Source organism: Ovis canadensis, chromosome 10 (genome assembly GCF_042477335.2).
Source record: "Ovis canadensis isolate MfBH-ARS-UI-01 breed Bighorn chromosome 10, ARS-UI_OviCan_v2, whole genome shotgun sequence".
Lineage (NCBI taxonomy): Eukaryota > Metazoa > Chordata > Mammalia > Artiodactyla > Bovidae > Ovis > Ovis canadensis.
This window is the reverse complement of record NC_091254.1, coordinates 87,049,436-87,069,971: the sequence shown is the minus strand read 5'-3', so window position 1 is coordinate 87,069,971 and position 20,536 is coordinate 87,049,436. Positions and strand designations below refer to the sequence as shown.

Genomic DNA, 20,536 nt, shown 5'->3' with positions numbered 1-20,536 from the left:
GATTCTCCTGCAAGATCCATAGAGAACATCAACCATTATTTTCTAAAGCCAATCAGAGGTCTTCTGAGCCCATATGCTCATCTCGACGGCTCTGCAAGCTGGTCTTGCAGAGCCAACTCCAGCTATTCCAGTCACGTGGTGCCTAAACTGCTTCATTAGGCAGAACCAGCAAAGACAGTGTTCGGGAAGTGGTGTGCCCTTGATTCCAAATAAAAGCAGAGTGCTCTTTTTTTTTTTTTTCTTCCCTTTAAAAGGCAATGAAAATTGCTGTAGCTTAGCAAGATAACGGAAATGCATCACTGGGCTCTGAGGGGCTTAAGACTTGTGTTGGACTGTGTCCTTTCCATCCACACGACTTGGGGACTCCTCACCTAGTCCTGAGATTTCCCAGGTGAAGGAGCCGGCTGACTCTTCCTCTCCTTTCTCCTGTGCTCCCACCCCATCTGTACTGAACACCATGTTCCCAGACAACTTCCCTCCGGAACTGTAATTTTCTGATTAATGTTACTCTGTGAGAAGATGCAAAATGGATGAGCAGGTCACCCCATTCCCTAAAGAACTGTAATTGGAATGCAGAAATACCCAGCCTAAGTTTTTCAGTTATACATAAAATATTCTATTTTTAAATCTACACTTTTGATGTAGATGTTTTAATGTAGTTAATTATTATAACTCTGATGACTCCGTTCAGGAAAATAAAATCTGTTGAATCCCCAAGTGATGTTTGGGGTTGTGTGTGTATTTTTTTTAAGGGAGGTGAAGTTTAATTTCTTGCCCAAATATCACAGGGTTCTAAGAAAGACTCCATCATTTCTTATAAAACATATCATTTTCTTTGAACACCTGAGATTGGATTTTGTGCAAAATGAAAACAAGCCCATATTTACTCCACAAGAAGGAGCACTGGGTTAAGAAAGACTACTGAAACAGGAATCAAAGGATTTGAGTTGTCACTGAAATCAAGAAACTAGGAAAAATCTGGCTTTGGGTAAATACATCATTGGGGGCCCTATATTTTATGTACACAAATTAAAAGGCCAGACTAAATGACATTAAGATCCCTTCAGACTCTAAAATTCCACTATTCTAATCAACTATGGACAAAAATGATGAAAAATGATGTCTTAATTTAACATTTAGTAAATCACAATGGAATAAATCTTCTCTCTGAAAAAAGTGTTCTATGTGAACATTTTTTAAAATTTTATCTCCTTAATACACATTATTAAAATACCTCATTTCTTAAGGGTAGATCTAATATGAAACATGGCCATTCGTGGAGAATTAGAACTGTAACAACAAGAGTAAAACTCACCATGGGGGTTCAAAGAGACATTGAAAATCTCATTCTTAGTTTTTGACTTTGCCATCCTCTGAAGGAAATTTGGCTATTGTCCAGTTTAATTTATGTAACACTTTGTTGCTGTGTTTAACATAATTGCAAACATGATATGCATTCATAATTTAACCCTAAGCTCTAACAGTTTGTTTTTCATCTCATCAAAAGCTAGCTGTTAGAGGAAAGGAATTCTATCATGGATTTTTAAGTCAAATGTTAGACAGCAGCAGGATCCAAAATTTTCAAAAGATATTCTCTATGTTTGTGCTATTTGTTTAAGAGAATGTGAGATGGTACTTTCTGTATCACTAAATATTATCCATAATGTGGCTAACTAATATTCCATGGGATATAACTGGAATAATTTTGATTAATAATTATGATTAAGAAATCATAATTTAACCCTTTCCTATTACACATTAAATATTTTTAAAATTTTTCACTCTTAGAGATAACACTGCAACAAATATCCACTACTTTATTCAAGTGTTATATTCACAGTTTCTCCCCAGGACAAAGTTCTGTTTTGTTTAATCTTTAACAATTTGGTAGATAATATGAGACCTCTCCTTATGGCTTTAGTTTTTGAATATCAGTGAGGTTGTACGTGTTTTTACATATGTATTGTCAATTTGTATTTCTTTGGAAAACTGCTTGTTCATTTCTTCTGCCTATTTTTCATTAAGAAGTTATAATTTTTATTGATTTATGATACTTACATTATCATGAATCTTAACCTATTAATGCATATTTTGTGCTTTCACAACTTGTCATTTGCTTTTCAAATTTTGATTCTTTTGATTTATAGAAGGTGTAAATATTTACATAGTCAAATCAATCTTTATTTTTATTGCTGTTCTTTTACTGATATTATATATAGAATATCTATCTACAGAGGAATATGACAAAATATTAACCTTATGGTGCTTTTATGATTTCTTTTTTCCTTTTATCCTTTTGTTTACATTTAACTCTATAATACATCTGGAATTTACACTGAAATACTGTTTAAGGTAAAAATGGAAATTTTCCCCACTAAAATTAACCTCATTCCTATTTATTAAGTAAACTTTTATTTTTACACATGTTTTAAAGACTATATCATCATAGACTATTTTATGCTGTGTAATGAATCTTTTCAGGAGTTTTCTGCTTCTAGACTCATTTCCAGGTCTTACTAATTTTGTGTCCTTGATTAAGTCAGTTCACTTCTGGTGCCTTTTTAATTTTTCTGTTTTTTTGACCATACCATGCGGCATGTAGGATCCTAGTTCCCTGCCCAGGGGTTGAACCTGCGCCCCCTGAGCTGGAAGTACAGAGTCTCAGCCACTGAACTGCCAGGGAAGTCCCAGCCCATTCACTTCGATGTCTAATTCCATTATCTGCCAAACAGCTAGATCTACTTGCAGCTCATTTTAAAGATCAGAAATGATTCGTGTGAAATGCTTATCACAAGCATACAGAAATTAGAAGCACTCAATAAATATAAGTTCCTGTTTATTATTATTTTTAGTTGAGATCTATATCTCATTTTGTACCAGTACCACAATGACAAACACATTTTGAAATTTACCATGTGCTCTGACACATCAGCATGGGGAAACTGACATGTTTACTTACCACACAAGCCTAATTATCAACAACTTCTACCCAGAAGTCATAAATTTAACAACTATTTAGGCACATACAGGATGCAAGACACTGTATTAGGCACTGGAGGGGATACAAAGATAAACGAGAACCAGGAATGCCGTTCAGCAATTTTTTAACCTCAGTAATCCTTCTGTTAAAGCACAATGTACATGCAATATTTTTGATTCACCCAAATGTTTGTTAGCCTCTGCTATACGCAGACACAGTGCTGGGGCTGAATACTAAAACATAGAGTATTCTGTGCAGGAGTCCCCATATAAATCTGCACATATCAGATGTGAACAAATATGTCCAGTTTGGGGAATTTATTGAGATAATCTCCCAACAAAGTTCAACTCAAATGTCTTCTTCATGAAGTCCTCCCTGATTTCTCCACGAGAGGTCATTCTGTTTACTCAGAATCCCCCTATTTCTCTCTAATGGAGCCTCACGTATCACATTTCTCTGGCTTCCCGAGCATCTGTTCCAGCTGTTGTGCGTCGCTGCTGTGTTTATCTATATGCCTGTCTGTCACTCATCCGCTTTTGGACTCTCCTGTCCTCAATGTCAGATCTGTATCTTTTTCACCTTTGCAGCCCTAGCAAACACACTGCCCATTTAGTAATAAGAACATGTAAACGATGTTCAGTTTCTTTCCCCATGTGGAATATGCTGGTTGAATGAACTTATCATATTATAGGGGCTTCCCTGATAGCTCAGTTGGTAAAGAATCTGCCTGCAATGCAGGAGACCCCATTCCTGACTGGGGAAGATCTGCTGGAGAAGGAATAGGCTACTCACTCCAGTATTCTTGGGCTTTCCTTGTGGCTCAGCTGGTAAAGAATCTTCCTGCAATGTGGGAGACCTGAGTTTGATCCCTGGGTTGGGAAGATCCCCTGGAGAAGGGAAAGGCTATGCATTCCAGTATTGTGGCCTGGAGAATTCCATGGGGTCATATATTATATCTCATTGTTATGTGCATATTTGTACAATATGCTCCAGGTTATGGATATTTTCCATTCATTTTTGTTTATCTAGTAGGTCATGTTGGTCCTCAAGCAGTAAACCATAAATATTGTACTTTATTTATATATTATATACTGCTAAATATATAGTTTGTATAAAAATAAATGTTTATATTTACTATATATATTTTATACTTATATATGTTTATACAAAGTTTATATATAATGTATATTTATATGTAAAACATGTATTTATACTTTGGCCACCTGATGCAAAGGGCCAACTCATTGGAAAGTACCCTGATTCCAGGAAAGACTGAAGGCAAAAGGAGAAGGGGACCGCAGAGGATGAGATGGTTGGATGGCATCACTGATTCAGTGGACATAAATTTGAGCAAATTCTGGGAGACAGTGCAAGACAGAAGAGCCTGGCGTTCTGCAGTCCATGGGGTCACAAAGAATCAGACAGAACCTTACAACTGAACAACAACAACTTCAAATATGAATATGGAGGAAAAACAGAATATCAGTTGCAAAAATGCATAAAATCTCAAACGTTACCCATATTGAAATTCTGTGCTGTGCTTAGTCGCTCAGTTGTGTCCAACTCTTTGTGACCCCATGGACTGTAGTCTGCCAGGCTCCTCTGTCCATGGGGATTCTACAGGCAAGAATACTGGAGTGGGTTGCCATTCCCTCCTCCAGGGACTCTTCCCAACCCAGGAATCAAACCCAGGTCTCCCACATCGCAGGCAGATTCTTTACCAGCTGAGTTATCAGGGAAGCCCATTGAAGTTCTGAGGTGTAACTAAATCTCCCCTGAATTCTGAGGCTTGAAATTTCATTTAGCTCCTAAGATTCTTATTATCTCCATTACTTACTAGAATCATTTTTAAAATCATTTTCATTAATCATTTTAGCAGTTATTTAATTCAATATTATTCTTGAACTTTTCCAATGTTCAGGTCTTATCACCCCCACCTAGAGAGTAATGTAAGTTCCTTACAGAGAGGCACAGCTTCTTCTGCTGCTGTACATGCCTCATGGTGTCTTAAGGTCATCAAAAATCTTATTTATTGATTCAAGTAATTAGCACTTAACTCAGGAATACATTTAACAGATTACCAAAATGAGTATAACCTATCCACCCATGTGTTTCAGAATCAATTTTGTTCTCAGAGCCCCAAAGGACTGACTTATTTATTCAATAAATAATTTAAGCATGTTCAAGACACTGTACTAAGTGTGGGATATAAAATATGAATGTCTATTGAGCTCCTAATATGTGCTTGATGCAGGGCACTTCACATGGTCCTATGCATTTAACCATCACAACTCTCTCAGGTGAATATTATTATAATTCCCATTTCACCAGATAAAAGAAAAAAAAGCAACGTTTAATAAAGCTGTGCATGCATGCTTAGTCACTCAGTCGTATCTGACTCTTTGCTGCAACTCCATGGACTCCAGTCTTCCTCTGTCCATGCGGCTCTGCAGGCAAGAATACTGGAGTGAGTAGCCATTCCCTTCTCCAGGGGATCTTCCCAATCCAGGCATCAAACCCTGGTCTCCTGCATTGTAGCTGGATTCTTTACCATCTCAGCCACCAGAGAAGCCCTTAATAAAGCTGCCTAAATATAAACAGGCAGTGAATAGCTAGCTGAGCAAAGATATGATCCCAATCTATCCAAGAGCTATACTCCCTATAGAAGTATATGAGGATTTATCATTGAAGAGATAAATGTGGCCTATTTTTTCATCAGATGAAATTGTTAGACCCTTTAAAAACAGCTTTTCCCTATGTTTCAAATTTTACCAAAAAATATTTTGCTTCAGCAGTAACAAATTATCACAGTAAGTTTCAGTATTAACAAATACATCCAGTTCAAAGACATTCTATAAACTCAAAGTCAAACACTTACAAATAACATCAGTTTTTAAAATCACTACATTGTAGAATGTTAATATAAATATCCAGAGGCTGAAGTAGAGAATAATTATAGGATTCAACTTCCCTTGAGAACAAGAAAACTCTATTTCAATGTACAGTTGTATATGTATCTTGTCTACAGAAAAGGCTTAATGCATGCAGACGTAATGAGTCAATATGAGAACACAGGGGACTTTCTACCCACTTTGGTCTCTCCTCCACAGTATCCCAAGAAAACAGTATGGATGGTCCAGACCAAAAGCTGATCTTAGAGTATCCTCTGGCAATGAAGATTCTAAATACCTGAGATGCACTTTTATCTGACTCCGAGATGTGCACTGTCCCCACCCCCTGATGTGGGAAGACATGCTAGACTTAAACAGGTTGTAGTGTTTCTCTTACATTTTACAGTTCTTCCACCTGAAAAGAACACATGCTTCTTATAAACTCATGCCATTCCAAGGAAAACTGAGAGTAACTCTAGAGTTATTCTAACTCCACTGGCTCTATAGCCAGTGCTTACCTCCCCATTAGATTTGAGTAGGTTGAAAATCTCTCTAGCTATAAAGTACACTCAGTCGTGACTGACTCGTTGTGACCCCATAGACAGTAGCCCACCAGGCTCCTCTGTCCATGGGATTTCCCAGGCAAGAATACTAGAATGGGTAGCCATTTCCTCTCCAGGGGATCTTCCCAACCCAGGGATTGAACCTGGGTCTCCTGCACTGCAGGCAGAATCTTTACTAACTGGGCCACCAGGGAAGACCACAAATGATAACTTAAATATTCTGATTCCAAACTTCCAAAGCTGGATGGATCCACATTGCAGTTTCCCCTTCAAGTTTATAGCTAATGAACAGCAGCAGTATTTTCACCAATATGCAAACAAAGTACTATAATTTCACGAATCTAAGCAAAATGTATATGAATTAGCAATGGTTGTATTCACTAGTGTTTGAGAATAAAGAAATCAGCATCACCGTGTCTGAGAATTATGGTACAAAGTCCTACATGCTTCAAAGTACTAGTTGAATATTTTCTTTTTTACTGTATTAAGGAGCTGTCATAATTACCTGCGTGTGATACCAGATTAAAGTTTACATAAAAATATAAAACAGATTAGAAAAGGCTGAGATTACATTGAACTGAACTAATCCAAAATAAACACAACAGTTTGATGACATTAGTATTCCAGCTCTTTAAACAGTTATGGAACCTAGCATAGTGGAAGTGTGCTCAGTCATGTCCGACTCTTTGCGACCCCATGGACTTTAACCTACCAGGCTCCTCTGTCCATGGGATTTTCCAGGCAGCAATACTGGAGTGGGTTGCCATTTCCTTCTCCAGGGGATCTTCCAGACCCAGGGATCGAACCCAGGTCTCCTGCACTGCAGGCAGACGCTTTACCACCTGAGCCACCAGGGAAGCATGGAACCTACCATAAAAGGATTACTAATTTCAAGAAACCGAAACTAATCACATAGCTAAAAGGGAGCTGGAAAAATATTTCCCAGTCTTATGAACTGGCTTGATAATTTTATTTTCTATTTTTTTGTGTGTTTGTAAAATTGGCATACAGTTGATTTACAATGTTGTGTTAATTTCATGTATGCAGCAAAGTGATTCAGTTATACATTTATTTTTATTGTTTTACGTTTTCCAAGTTGGGAGATTTCCTATCTTGCTGGAAAAGTAAATTGGCTCAAAACTCACCCCTGAGAGTTTATGAAGATAAATCGATTCTTTGAAAAGTACACCAAAAAGTATGAAATTGTTAGTTGTTCAACTGTGTCTGACTCTGTGATCCCATGGACTGAAGCCTGCCAGGTTCCTCTGTCCTTAGGATTTTCCAGGCAAGAAGCCTTGAATAGGTTGCCATTTCCTTCTCCAGGATATCTTCCCAAGCAAGGAACTGAACCCAGATCTCCCACATTGATGGCAGACTCTTTACCATCTGAGCCAGGGGAAGTCCACCAAAGGCACTTAAAAGAAAATGTAAGCAATACTCTGAAATCTTATTTTTCTTCCTAATTTGTCCCTTTCTGTACAGCCCGACCTTTTAATACCAGTGAGTGGAAACAATCATTCCAAGGATTCTTGTCTTGCTATGCCACAGGTAATCTTTTTGCATTAGAAAGGCAATTTACAGCCACAAAGGGAGAAAATGTGGCAACCCTGTAGATGCACTTCTATTTCAGAAAAAGGGCTTCCTGCATTCTATCAAGAAAAATCACTATTAATAATAATTTAAATGTCACAATTTTATACTTATAAATATTATAACTATGAATATAATAATTATAGTAAAATATAATGCTATCATTATAAGTACTAGAGATATAATATATAGCATGATTAAAATAATTAACACTGCTATACATTATATACAAAAATTACTGAGTTCTCATCACAATGAAAAAAATATATATTTTTTTGTTCACATATGAGATGAGAGATGTTCACTAAACTTATTGTGGCCATCATTTTACAGTGTATGTCCATCAAATCATTATACTGTGCACTTTCAACCTATACAGTGGTATCTATCAATTATTTCTCAGATGAAAAAAGAAAAGAAAGGCCATTATTATGAAGTAGCCAAGTCAGGTAGAAAGCTCTTGAGTCCGAATTTACTCCATCCACTGAGGTTCCTCATGTATCTAGAAACAAGGATTGCGTCAGACCCAGAAGGTAAGAAAATGAAGAGCTATGTCTCCTTCCTTCCAGACGCTCCCATCAATCATGACCAAACATGGTCAACATCATTTATCCAAATAAAATATAAAATTCACTCAAATCCATTTGTTAACATTACAAATGCTAATCAATTAAAATTTTGTACAGCTGTCTAAGTTTTCAAATGCTTAGACAAATGACGGTATGTATGGGCATAAAACTGATACATTTAAAAACTAATTTAATTTATCTTTGGCTGTGCTGGGGCTCTGTTGCTGCGTGGGCTTTCCTCCAGTTGTGGCAAGCAGGGGCTGCTCTCTAGCTACAGCGTGCAGGCTCCTCAATGTGTGCACAAGGTCTAGGGTGCAGGCTTCAATAGTTAGAGCACATGGGCTCAGCAGTTGCAGCTCCCAGGCTCTAGAACACGGCTTAATAGTTGTAGCGCACAGGCTTCGTTGCTCGGAGGCATGTGGGATCTTCCTGGATCAGGGACCGCAAACCCCTGTCTCCTGCATTGGTAGGCAGATTCTTCAACACTGAGCCACCTGGGAAGCCTGGACATGAGATTTAGAAAGAGCCTGTGGACAATGTCACCTGCCATTTCAGTAAATATTGAGTCATCAAGCCATCAGCCTCTGCAGCCACCCCCAAAGGTACACCCTGAGGGGAATCAGGATGGAGAAAAACAGGATCCTGGCCCTAGAGAGTCAAGGTGCACACCAAAGAAAGTATCTCATTAAACACAGGCTCCTGAATCTTCCCATACCTAGAAAAGTGCTAAATTTAGTATCTTGAAATGTCTGATTTTTCTTCAATTAGCAATAATCTTTTGCTGTTCAACTACATGTTTGTCTGGTGTTTTTTTTGTTTGTTTTTTTTTTTTTGACAAAAATTCCTATATATGCTGCCTCCTCCCTTATCTTTTCAGAGCAGTCCCACAGAGCTATCTGAGAGGCCGTCTCCTGGCCTTATGTCCTCAGTAAGTCCGCCTAGTTAGACACAATTCTCAACTTTTAAGTTATGCTTTTTTTTTTCTTCAGTCATCAGCCCTAAACTTGGTGCAAATATATATACATGCTTTCCAGGCGGCACTGGTGGTAAAGAACCTGGCTGCCAGTGCAGGAGACAGAAGAGATGTGGGTTCAGTCCCTAAGTTGGGAAGATCTCCTAGAGGAGGGTGCAGCACCCCACTCCAGTATTCTTGCTGGAGAATCCCATGGATAGAGGAGCTTGATGGGCCATAGTCCATGGGGGTCTCAAGGAGTCAGACACGGCTAAAGCTACCTAGCACACACACACACACATATGTATGTATATATATACATACCCATACATAATTTGGCTACTCAGATGTTCCCTGCCCTGGGGTCCCTCTGGACGTGGTACCACATTTCATAACCTGACCTCCTTGTCCCCGGTCTCTCACCGTCCTTCTCTCATTCATTATGGCTTTAGTGTGAGATATTGGCTGCACTGTCAGTTTTTAAGGTGCTGACCTTTTGGGAGCTTCTTGGCTTGTTGTTGGTTTCATTTGGTACTGAAGAACTCCCCAAGTTTCTTTTTCCCCAAACTTTTCTTCCGATATTTTTAAAATGTCTCCCATGTCTCTCCTGCCACAATTCTCACTTACTCTAAATTTTTTTCCCAATCCTTCATCACACTGACAGATGAGAGACAGCAACAAAAGGTTCAGAAATATATCAGCCCACTCTTTAAAATGTTAAGTAATTCTTTCACTGTCGTCAAGTAAAGAGAAATATTGAGCTGGGTCTTTCCAGGACAAGTGCTGCCTCCTGAGAGTATATTAGGCTCTTCTGGAAACTACCTGAAAAATTTTGGGTCACAGTAGAACAGTAAATTGTATCCTGGGGGCATATAAGGCACAGAACATCCTCCAGAGGAATTCAGCTTCTTCCTAGGGAATTGGGGGGTTTTTTCCCTTAAAAAATTAATGTCATTTAAAATGAAATCATTGGAGGATGACTTCTCCAGTCCTTCATATGGGATATGGAAAGAGAGTTGAGTGTTAAAAGGTATGAGCTTTTAAAAAATGTTTTATGATTACAACCTTTTTCATGTGAACAACAGATGTTGAAAAAAACACTATTCTGCAGAAACAGTTTATTTTAAAATAAATCAATTAGAAGACGTTACTGAAGATAAATAAAAATATTGGTATATTTCTCATTTATATTCAAAGCTAAGGATTAGGAGAACAACCCAATTATTCATCCAATCTGCCCATTTAAGCACCTGTCAACTAAAGGGATTAATATGCCTTATGTTTATGGAATTAGGGGCAGTTCTGTCACAGTCTTTGCCTGAGAACCATTAACAAACACATTTTCTAAGTATGTATTAACATTTCTTAGCTGTCACTATTGTAATGACCCTGATACAAGCTAATGAAAGCATTCAAATTGCACAGCTACACTACTGTACATAGAAGGTAATGTTGCTGTTTAGTCATTAAGTCATATCCAATTTTTTCGTGACCCTGGCAGGCTTCTTTGTCCATGGAATCTCCCAGGCAAGAATACTGGAGTAGGTTGCCATTTTCTTCCCTAGGAGATCTCCTGCACCAGGGCTCAAACCCATGTCTCCTGCACTGGCAGGTGGATTCTTTGCCACTGAGCCATCTGGGAAGCCCACAGAATGTAATGCATGTGTGCTAAGTAGCTTCAGTTATGTCCAATTCTGTGTGACCCTATGGGCTGTAGCCCACCAGCCTCCTCTGTTCATGGGATTCTGCAGGAAAGAACACTGGAGTGGGTTGTCATGCCCTCCTCCAGGGGATCTTCCCAACCCAGGGATCGAACCCAGGTCTCTTATGTCTCCAGCACTGGCAGACGGATTCTTTACCACTAGCGCCACCTGGGAAGCTCCCATAGAATGTAATGGCCCCTACAAAAAAGAGACAGTCACTCTTTCATCTAAAAAAAGATATGATTTAAATACTCAATTCATAGAAATTAATTACTCTCATAATCTCACAGGGATTTTTTTCACCTTTAACAGATAAATTAAAACAAGTGTAGGAAGGGGATGATTAAGTCACAAAAGTGTAAGAATGCAGAGAACTACATTTGTAGACTTCGAGTTCCTAGAGATACCATATGTAGCATCTGTGAATGATTATCACTCTCAGATGGTAGCAACACCTGCTTTGGCTCTGGTTTTGGTGTGAAACTCTGCAGCAAAGGTACTGAAACTTCACTGAGTCTATTTGAGGATAAGTAAACCACTCTGGCAGGGATTTTCTCCCATTGACAAATGGATTAAATACATAATAAATGTCAATATACAAATAGTTTGTAATATAAATGTTCAAATTACATTAAAATAATTAATAACAAAAAACAAACAAATTAAACATTGACAAAAGATGTGAATAGACACTTCACAAAGTTAGATGTCTGAATGGCTGACAAGCACATGCAAAGTCCTTCCTCACCAGTCAATAGGGAAACAGCAGAAACGAAAACTATACGTGGATGAAGAGAACAGTGTATGGATACCAAAAAGGAAGATGAGGTGGGATGAAATGTGGGATTGGGACTGGCCACACAGTGTTGATACTATGTGTAAATTAGACAACTAATGAGAACCTAGTGTATAGCTCAGAGAGCTTTACTGGAAGCTTTGTGATGACCTAAATTGAAAAAAATTCCAAAGAAGAGGGGATATATGATTCACTTTACTGTATAGTTGAAACTAACAGCACCGTAAACCAACTGTACTCCAATTCTAATCAATTTACAAAAAAGAAAACTATAACCGAGAGCCTCTTCACAGCCATGAGGATGGCTGAAATGACAGACGGAGGTCAGCAAAGACTTGGAACAACTGGGAATCACTTCTACTAAGAATATGAAAATGGTAAAAGCCATTTTAGAAAAGGTTAGTTTCTTTAAGAGTTCGCATGTGTCTCCCCTGCAATTCAGTGATTCCATTCCTAGGTGTTATAAGAGAAATGAAGATATCTCTTGAAAGAACATGTGATATATGAATATATGAACATATATCCACAAAAGATGCATAGAAGAATATACACTGAAACTTCATTAAGAGCCCTCAAACTGGAAACTCAAATATTCAGCAATAGAAGAATGGATAGACAAATTATATCTTCATATAAAGAAATGCCACTCAGTATATGTAACAACACAGGTGAATGTCAAAAATGTAATGTAAGATAATGGCTATAATTCACTGTGCTATACAATATATCTTGTAATAAATTTTAATGGAGAATAACCTGTAAAAATACTGAATCACTATGCTGTATACTTGAAATTAATTTAATATTATAGGTCAACTATAAATAAATAAATAAAACAGCCCAGAAAAATCCAAAACTATATATAACGCAGAAAAGCAGCAAGACACAAAGGAGTACATATTCTGTGATTCCACTCATATGATGTACTATGATAGAGAAAACTAATAGAAATTAGAATGATTTTGTTTTCTGGGAAATGTGATTATCTGCAAAGGGTCCACAAGGAACTTTCTGGAATGATAGAAATTCTATATCTTAATTAGACTGTGAATTATATGAATGTACACAGTTGTCAACCAGAGTAAGGAACGACAACCCACTCCAGTATTCTCGCCTGGAAAAATCCCAGAGACAAAGGTAACCTGGTGGGCTACAGTCCAGGGGGGCACAAAGAGTTGGACAGGACCGACCAACTGAACATACCTGCACATAGTTATCAAAAGTCATCAAACTACACATATAAAATTATCTATTTATCAATGTAAAGTATTCCTCAATAAACAAATACAGATCTAAAAATGATGTCATATCTACACTGACCATGTCAAGTCACCTAGTCAAAGCTGTGGTTTTTCCAGTACTCATGTACAGATGCGAGAACTGGACCATAAAGAGGGCTGAGCACCGAAGAATTGATGCTTTCGAATTGTGGTGCTGGAGAAAACACTTGACAGTCCCTTGGATTGCAAGGAGCTCAAACCAGTCAATCCTAAAGGAAATCAGTCCTGAATATTCATTGGAAGGACTGATGCTGAAACTGAAACTCCAATACTTTGGCCACCTCATGTGAAGAGTTGACTCATTGGAAAAGACCCTGATTCTGGGAGGGATGGGGGGCAGGAGGAGAAGGGGACAACAGAGGATGAGATGGCTGGATGGCATCACCAACTCAATGGACATAAGTTTGGGTAAACTCCAGGAGTTGGTGATGGATAGGGAGGCCTGGCGTGCTGGGATTCATGGGGTCACAAAGAGTCAGACACGACTGAGAAACTGAACTGAACTTTGTCAGCAAAGTAATGTCTTTGCTTTTTAATATACCGTCTAGTTTTCTCATAGCTTTCCTTCCAAGAAGCAAAGTCATCACAGTGATCGATAGATAAATAGACAGATATACAGGTGTATGTCGTGGTGCTTTAGTCTCTAAGTCATGTCTGACTCTTTCAACCCAATGGTACATATCTAGATACATAGATACATATAGATAGATATGAGGGAAGAAACAAATCAGATGTAAACCACAACATATCTTTTCTGCTCCAGAGATTGTGAGAGAATTATGCTACTCTCCAAATTCCAAAATAACAAAGCCCTGCACCACTGATGGGATATTTCTTCAGCCTGAAGGTCTCTTCTCTTGTCTGTTCTTCCCTGTGGCCTCGTCTCCTTATTGCATGCCTTCCTGATATGCTCCTGTTATTAGGTCTCTAATTACAGCTATTAGCAACTTCCTACTTCCTGTCAACTGTGATGCGTTCCTGTTATCAGCCCTCTAATTATATCCATTACCCACTTCCTATCCATACTAACCAATTAATTAATTAATCAGTTAACAAACATCGAATTAATACCTATGAAGTCATATTACTAGATACTGTGGGGGATAAAAACTGGTGTATGGCACTCTTCTCTAAACCTGAGACATTTATAGCCTATTTCGGGAGCCAAGAGTAAAAAGAGTGTGTGTGTGTGTGTGTGTGTGTGCGTGTGTGTGTGTTTGATTTCAGCACTACCAAATCAAATGGAACATGCCAGTGTGCTGAGATGAGCAGAGGCAGCAATGGAGGACTTGAGCTTCCCTGTCTGAAGGAAGAGCAGAGTTTAAACTTGTAATGAGTTGAGAGAACAAAACCCAGAGGTGGATATTTTAAGGCCAGTATTCCTTGGAAAGAAAGTGAAGGAAGACCTTACCAAGCACAGTATAGAGTTCTTACTTATTCTACAGGCATAAGGAGTCAACGGCTCAACTAAACATTGCATCCTCTGCAGTACACACCAGATAAACTTATTATTCATTGGTCTCCCAATCTGAAATCAGAAGCTGATGTGCTGAGAGCTCATGAGAAGAGGAATGCCGTGACCACTGGCACCAGGCGGTGAATATGGATGACCCTCAGATATGTCTCTGCTTACCTCCACTCTGGTAACCTTTAGTGATTGTCTATAATGGGGAGAGCTAACATTGAAGTTCCTTATATTTGTACAATGCAACTTTGGGCATTTCTTCATTTCCATAAATAAACAATATAAAGGTTATTATAAAAAAATCTCAGTGAAAACTTCAAAATGCACAGAGGCAATGGGATGCAGTGTAAAGGTGATTCAGTTTTCTCATCTACTAAAGACAAGGTTTAGACTAACATCTCTAGGAGCTGAAAAGTTTCTGTTCTAGGTCATTTTATATATGTCAGTAGTGAAAATTTACTAGCCCTCTGACAATTTAAAAACTAGCTTTTATTTTGCTCCAATTACAAATAAAATTTAAGATATAATTTAAGGTCTAATGCTAAAGTGGCAAAAATGAATAAGTTTGCCAGGTATTCAGAAACTTGAATAGATATATATATATATTTCTTATCAACTGCTACATAACAAAGTACCACAAATACGGTAATAGATGTGGCTTAAAATAACGGTTTTGGTACAAGCTGTTGGGTCCTTTGCTTAAATTTTCACAAGGCTGTAATCATGGTATCAGCCAGTCTGTATGCCTTTCTGGAGCATGGGGTCCTCACTCAAGCTCACATGGCAGTGAATAGCCAGTACTTGCTGGATGTCATCTGGAAGTCACCATCTTGCCCTAGAGGCTGTCTGCAGCTCCACGCCACGTGATCTTCTCTGTTGGTTTCTCACTACACAACACCTTACTCTCTCAGGGCCAGCCGGAGAATCTGATGTTCTTATCCACCGAGACAAAGAATTCTATAACAAAACATCTCCACAGGAGGGATAACTCATCACATTTGTCAAATCTTTTTTTGCTAGAAGCAATTCACAACTTCTATTCACTGTTCAAGGCTGGTGGATTTTACAAGGGCATGACTCACTGGGGCTCACCTTAGGGTGTGTTTCCAAAATGTGGAACACAACACAACAGCATTACTATAGCAGCCTGACTTTCTTCCTATTAATTAAAAACTTTTTTAAAAAATGAATAGTTAAGAACCTAAATGAGAAAGGAAGGCCACTCTTAGAAAGCTTCCTTATCATAGCAGCCATGATAAGAACTAGAGTAGAAAGCACATGGGCAATACTTCCAAGTAATGAGCTTTGCACACATGGTGTTATACTCAACAGTCACGTAAGTCCACCAGGTAGACTAGCCTCATCACACAGCAGGAAAAGTGAAAGATAGGCGTCGCAGCTTGCTCAAGTCCACACAATTGGAAAGAATCAGAGAATGCTCAGAACCCATAATTCAGTTCCATGTACAGCAGCAAAGGAAATGTCTAGTAATTTTGTAAATCTAGTAACTAGATTTCTTAGCAAATCATAACAGCCATAAGCCTCAGTTTCGCATCTGTAAAATGGGGGAGATAATGATACCTGCTGTAGAACTTTCCCAAGCTTGTTGTGAGGATAAAATGATAATAGAATATGTAAAGCCTTTGCTCAAAAACTGACACTTGCTAAGTGATTAATATGTGTGATATCATTGCAGTTCTGTTGCAGGCCCTATTATATGTATAAGGACAATGAATTTAATGGATTTTTTAAATGTTTTATTTGTTTGTTTTGATTGGCAGGGAATTTTCAGGATTCTTTAGCAATCAGCCCCCTACTTTTCTATGGTTGAAAGGCCCTCAAGGGATAAAAAGGAATAAACAATCCATCTATCTTTCTGTAAGAGAAGCAATAAAACTCTCTTATCCACAAATAAATGTAAAAGATGTTTTTTAACAGTTCATTTTGGTGGGTCAAAAACATGAACCGATCACATGCATGTTAACAATGGTTGAGTTACTCCTGCTGCTGCTAAGTCACTTCAGTCGTGTCCAACTCTGTGTGACCCCATAAATGGCAGCCCACCAGGCTCCCCCATCCCTGGGATTCTCCAGGCAAGAGCACTGGAGTGGGTTGCCATTATCTTCTCCAAATGGTTGAGTTAGCCTTTGTCAAAATGTAATGTGTACTAAGATAGACAAAAATGGATTATTCAAGAGGATGAGCGGATCAAAAACTCAAGATATTAACAAATATTTAATAATACAGTAATAGTATTACAGGTGTCCTTAATAACTCTACAACATGCTTTGTCCAGTCTAAAAAGGCAGATATTTCTGAGACTTGGGGTAACATATTTCTCCTTGAATTTCTTGGCTTTATCTTTGCCATACATTTATTTCATTTTTAATTGTTACTGTCAGATCATTGCTGGCGACATTTACATGTATTGAATTACCATACGAGACAGTTACAAATAGGACACCCATTGCCCGTGCCCAAGGACCACCTGTAAGACGGAGGCAGGAAGGATTAGGGCAGTGCTGTGCTGGCAAGTGTCTAACATCCTGTGTCTGGGAGGAAAACATTGGTCAGTTTCTAAGCAGATTTCAATTTACCAATAGGATGTCACTGTTCAGGAGATGGGAAAAGGTGGCTCCAGCATACCACATGGCCCTCTTGGAAAGATCAGAAGGACACCATTAAGAGAACATCAAATTTAGTCTAATGTATAACCTATGTATCTACATGCTGAAGTCTTGGAATTTCCAAACTGGGCTGGGTGGGACACATTTGGAAAAACTTCTAGAGGAAGTATAGGATTTTTCAAAGGGAAAGTTTGGAAAGAAAATAATGAGCCATATTGCATATTCTAAAAAGGTTCTCGCATGTATTCCCTGAACAACCACAAAAGGTAGGTGATATCATTACCCCCACTTTACAGATAGGAAAACAGAGGCTGAGGCAAACAACCCCATAGCCAGGAAGTGGCAGACTAGTCCATCCTTTGTCCCTCCTATACCTCTTCCCTACTTTTCTTCCTTTCTTTCTCCTTCCCTTCTCTCTTTCCCTCTCTTTTTCCTTCTCTCCTTTATGGCCCTCCTTCACTAGATATTAATCCAGTGTTTACTGTGCCCAAGACAGTGTGCCCAGGGCAGAGTATTTTAAAAAATACTACAAGTAAACAAGCAAATATTTTAACAATCTTGTCTTCAAGGAGTCAACACTGTTGAGACCCGGGGAGAGCAGGGGTCAAGACAGATAGAAAAATGTGGTTTGAATGAGGTAGGTGCCGTGACAGTAGTGTGAACGGGCACATTGGGGTAAAGCCCAGGAGGTGGGAGTCCCTACCTAAGTCAGTATACGAAGTCTTATCCCTAAATGCTTTCTGTTACTGTGGTGATGAGGGTAGTTTGACACACGCTGGAAGGAAAGAGTCATATGGGACCCCAAAGAAACAGAGAAAACATATTCATATTACGAGAGCTGACTCAGCACAAGGCCACCTACTTAGAAATGAGAATGGATTTTAGTCGGCTGTCAGAGATAAATCTGACCTAACTAGTTTGTTTCTTTTTACAAAATAGGGAATGATTACAGTTGCTAGAGACTTCACGGGGATGCTAATAAATACCCCTCTTCGTTGTTCTCCAGAAGTACTATAAAAATTCTACAATACTGTTATTATTACAAAAACACAATTTATCTTTAAAGTCAGATGCTGGAAAAAGGAATAGAGTCTCTCCAATATCCTCTGGAACAAACAGAAATCTTCCAAATTATATGAGTGTGTTAGCCAAAAGCTTTCCTTTTGAGAAGACCACAAAGCAATAAATGAACAAAGGAAGACATAATAGAAAGATCTTCTTAGGATAACTAGGAAGACAAAGTGATATTTTAATGTTTTTGTCACATCCGCCACTTAATTTTTTTTCTGCAGTTAGCAAAACAAAATGATAAAATAGGTCCTAGTTTTCACACAGTATATAATACTGAACGAGTCTGAGTGTTCGATATTACAGTTCTCTCACCTTAATGTATGTTTTTTCTTTCAAAGATCTAAGCCTCACTTTGTGCAAACATGAGTTTGAGCTTGCAGTATTCTCATAATATTCTGTAGCGTAGTACTAAACAATGCATAGTAAGGCAAGGAAAATTCAAATAATAGGATCACACTCTAAGCACTTTATTACAACGATTATTGGCAAAGAGCTATATTCATCCCTTTCTTCATGTCTAACAGTGAGGATTATACAATTTTCTACAAAATCATATTTCTACCAGATATGCATGGTGTCACCTTTAAAGTTAATTTATCAAACTTCAGGCATAGCTTTACAAAGATGACAACATGCTGATTTAAAACTGAGGCTACAAAGACAGAAGAGCCCCTCCCTTGTCAAGAGAGTTAAAATGAGAGCAAGATAGGAGTTAAGACTGGAAGAGAAGTTTAATCCCTTAGTAGATCCTGAAAAAGGGGCTATAGCCCCTTATTCCAAGACTTTGAGCCCTAAACACTACTGAACTCTTCATTAACAGCCGTGACCACTGCATTCTAGAAGAAATCTAGGCTCAGCCTGTCCTCAACTAAAGCACTCCCCTCAGTAGGCATTAAGGACCGCAAGAAGAGCTGTGGAGAATTGCAAGCAATGGAGGAGCCACAGCTACAACCAGACATCTGATTTACCTGCTTTCTCTGTGCAGACAGTAGAGAGAGGAAGCTAAGAGAGCACAGAGATTGCAATCTGCCAAGGGAGGCTGAACATAGTGGGAAAAAGCATGTTTCTCTTTATGTGCTCAATCATTCAAAATGGATACATTATAAAAAATTTCATGGGCTTCCCAGGTGGCTCAGTGGTAAAGAATCCACCTGTCAAGCACAAGACATGAGTTCAATCCTGGGGTTGGGAAGATCCCCAGGAGAAGGAAATGGCAACCCACTTCAGCATTCTTGCCTGAGAAATCCCATGGACAGAGGAGCCTGGAGGGCTACAGTCCATGGGGTCACAATGAGTCGGACACGACTTAGTAACTAAACAACAACAGCAAATTTCATAGGACATAGGACTGAGATCATTCCTTCCCCACAATTATTTCTTTACTGAACAATTTTCTGGCATCAGGGGCTCAAAACAGTTACCAGCATCTGGAATGCTAACCTGCTTCTTCATCCACTAAGAAGATATCTTGGTCTGTTTAAAACTCTGGCTGGCTCATTTTCCCCAACTCAACCCTAAAAAATTATTTTTAGCTTGGAAGTTCACTACTAACATTTTATGAGATGACAAGAAATTTGATTCTTGCTGTTTCTCTAAACAAGCCCATCTCCCTTCTTGATCACAGGTTCTGCAGCCTGAGTTCTTTTTCCAAAAGAGTAACCTCAAATGTTCACTGTCACAACCAAGCAAAGCCCCTCGTTTTAAATTCTTAAGTGCTTAACTTTTCTATCTTTAAAAAGTGAAGCCCATGGAGTCGCAAAGAGTTGGACACGACTGAACAACTTTCACTTCACTCCACTTCAAGAATTTTACTGGCAAGCAAGCAACCTTTTTTATATACTTTAGTTAGTTCAGTCACTGCCAAGGGTACCTCCCTGTCCATCACCAACTCCCGGAGTTCACTCAGACTCACGTCCATCAAGTCCGTGATGCCATCCAGCCATCTCATCCTCTGTCATCCCCTTCTCTTCTTGCCCCCAATCCCTCCCAGCATCAGAGTCTTTATATACAGTATCATTATATACTTTAGGTGTTACCAAATATACCTAT

General features: G+C 38.6%; 1 protein-coding gene across 1 annotated transcript in view; it reads right to left on the bottom strand.

Moving 5' to 3' along the window:
• HS6ST3 (heparan sulfate 6-O-sulfotransferase 3) overlaps positions 1 to 20,536 on the bottom strand; it is a 711,802-nt gene that overhangs the window by 384,210 nt on the left and 307,056 nt on the right. The gene's annotated exons all lie outside the window — the stretch shown is intronic.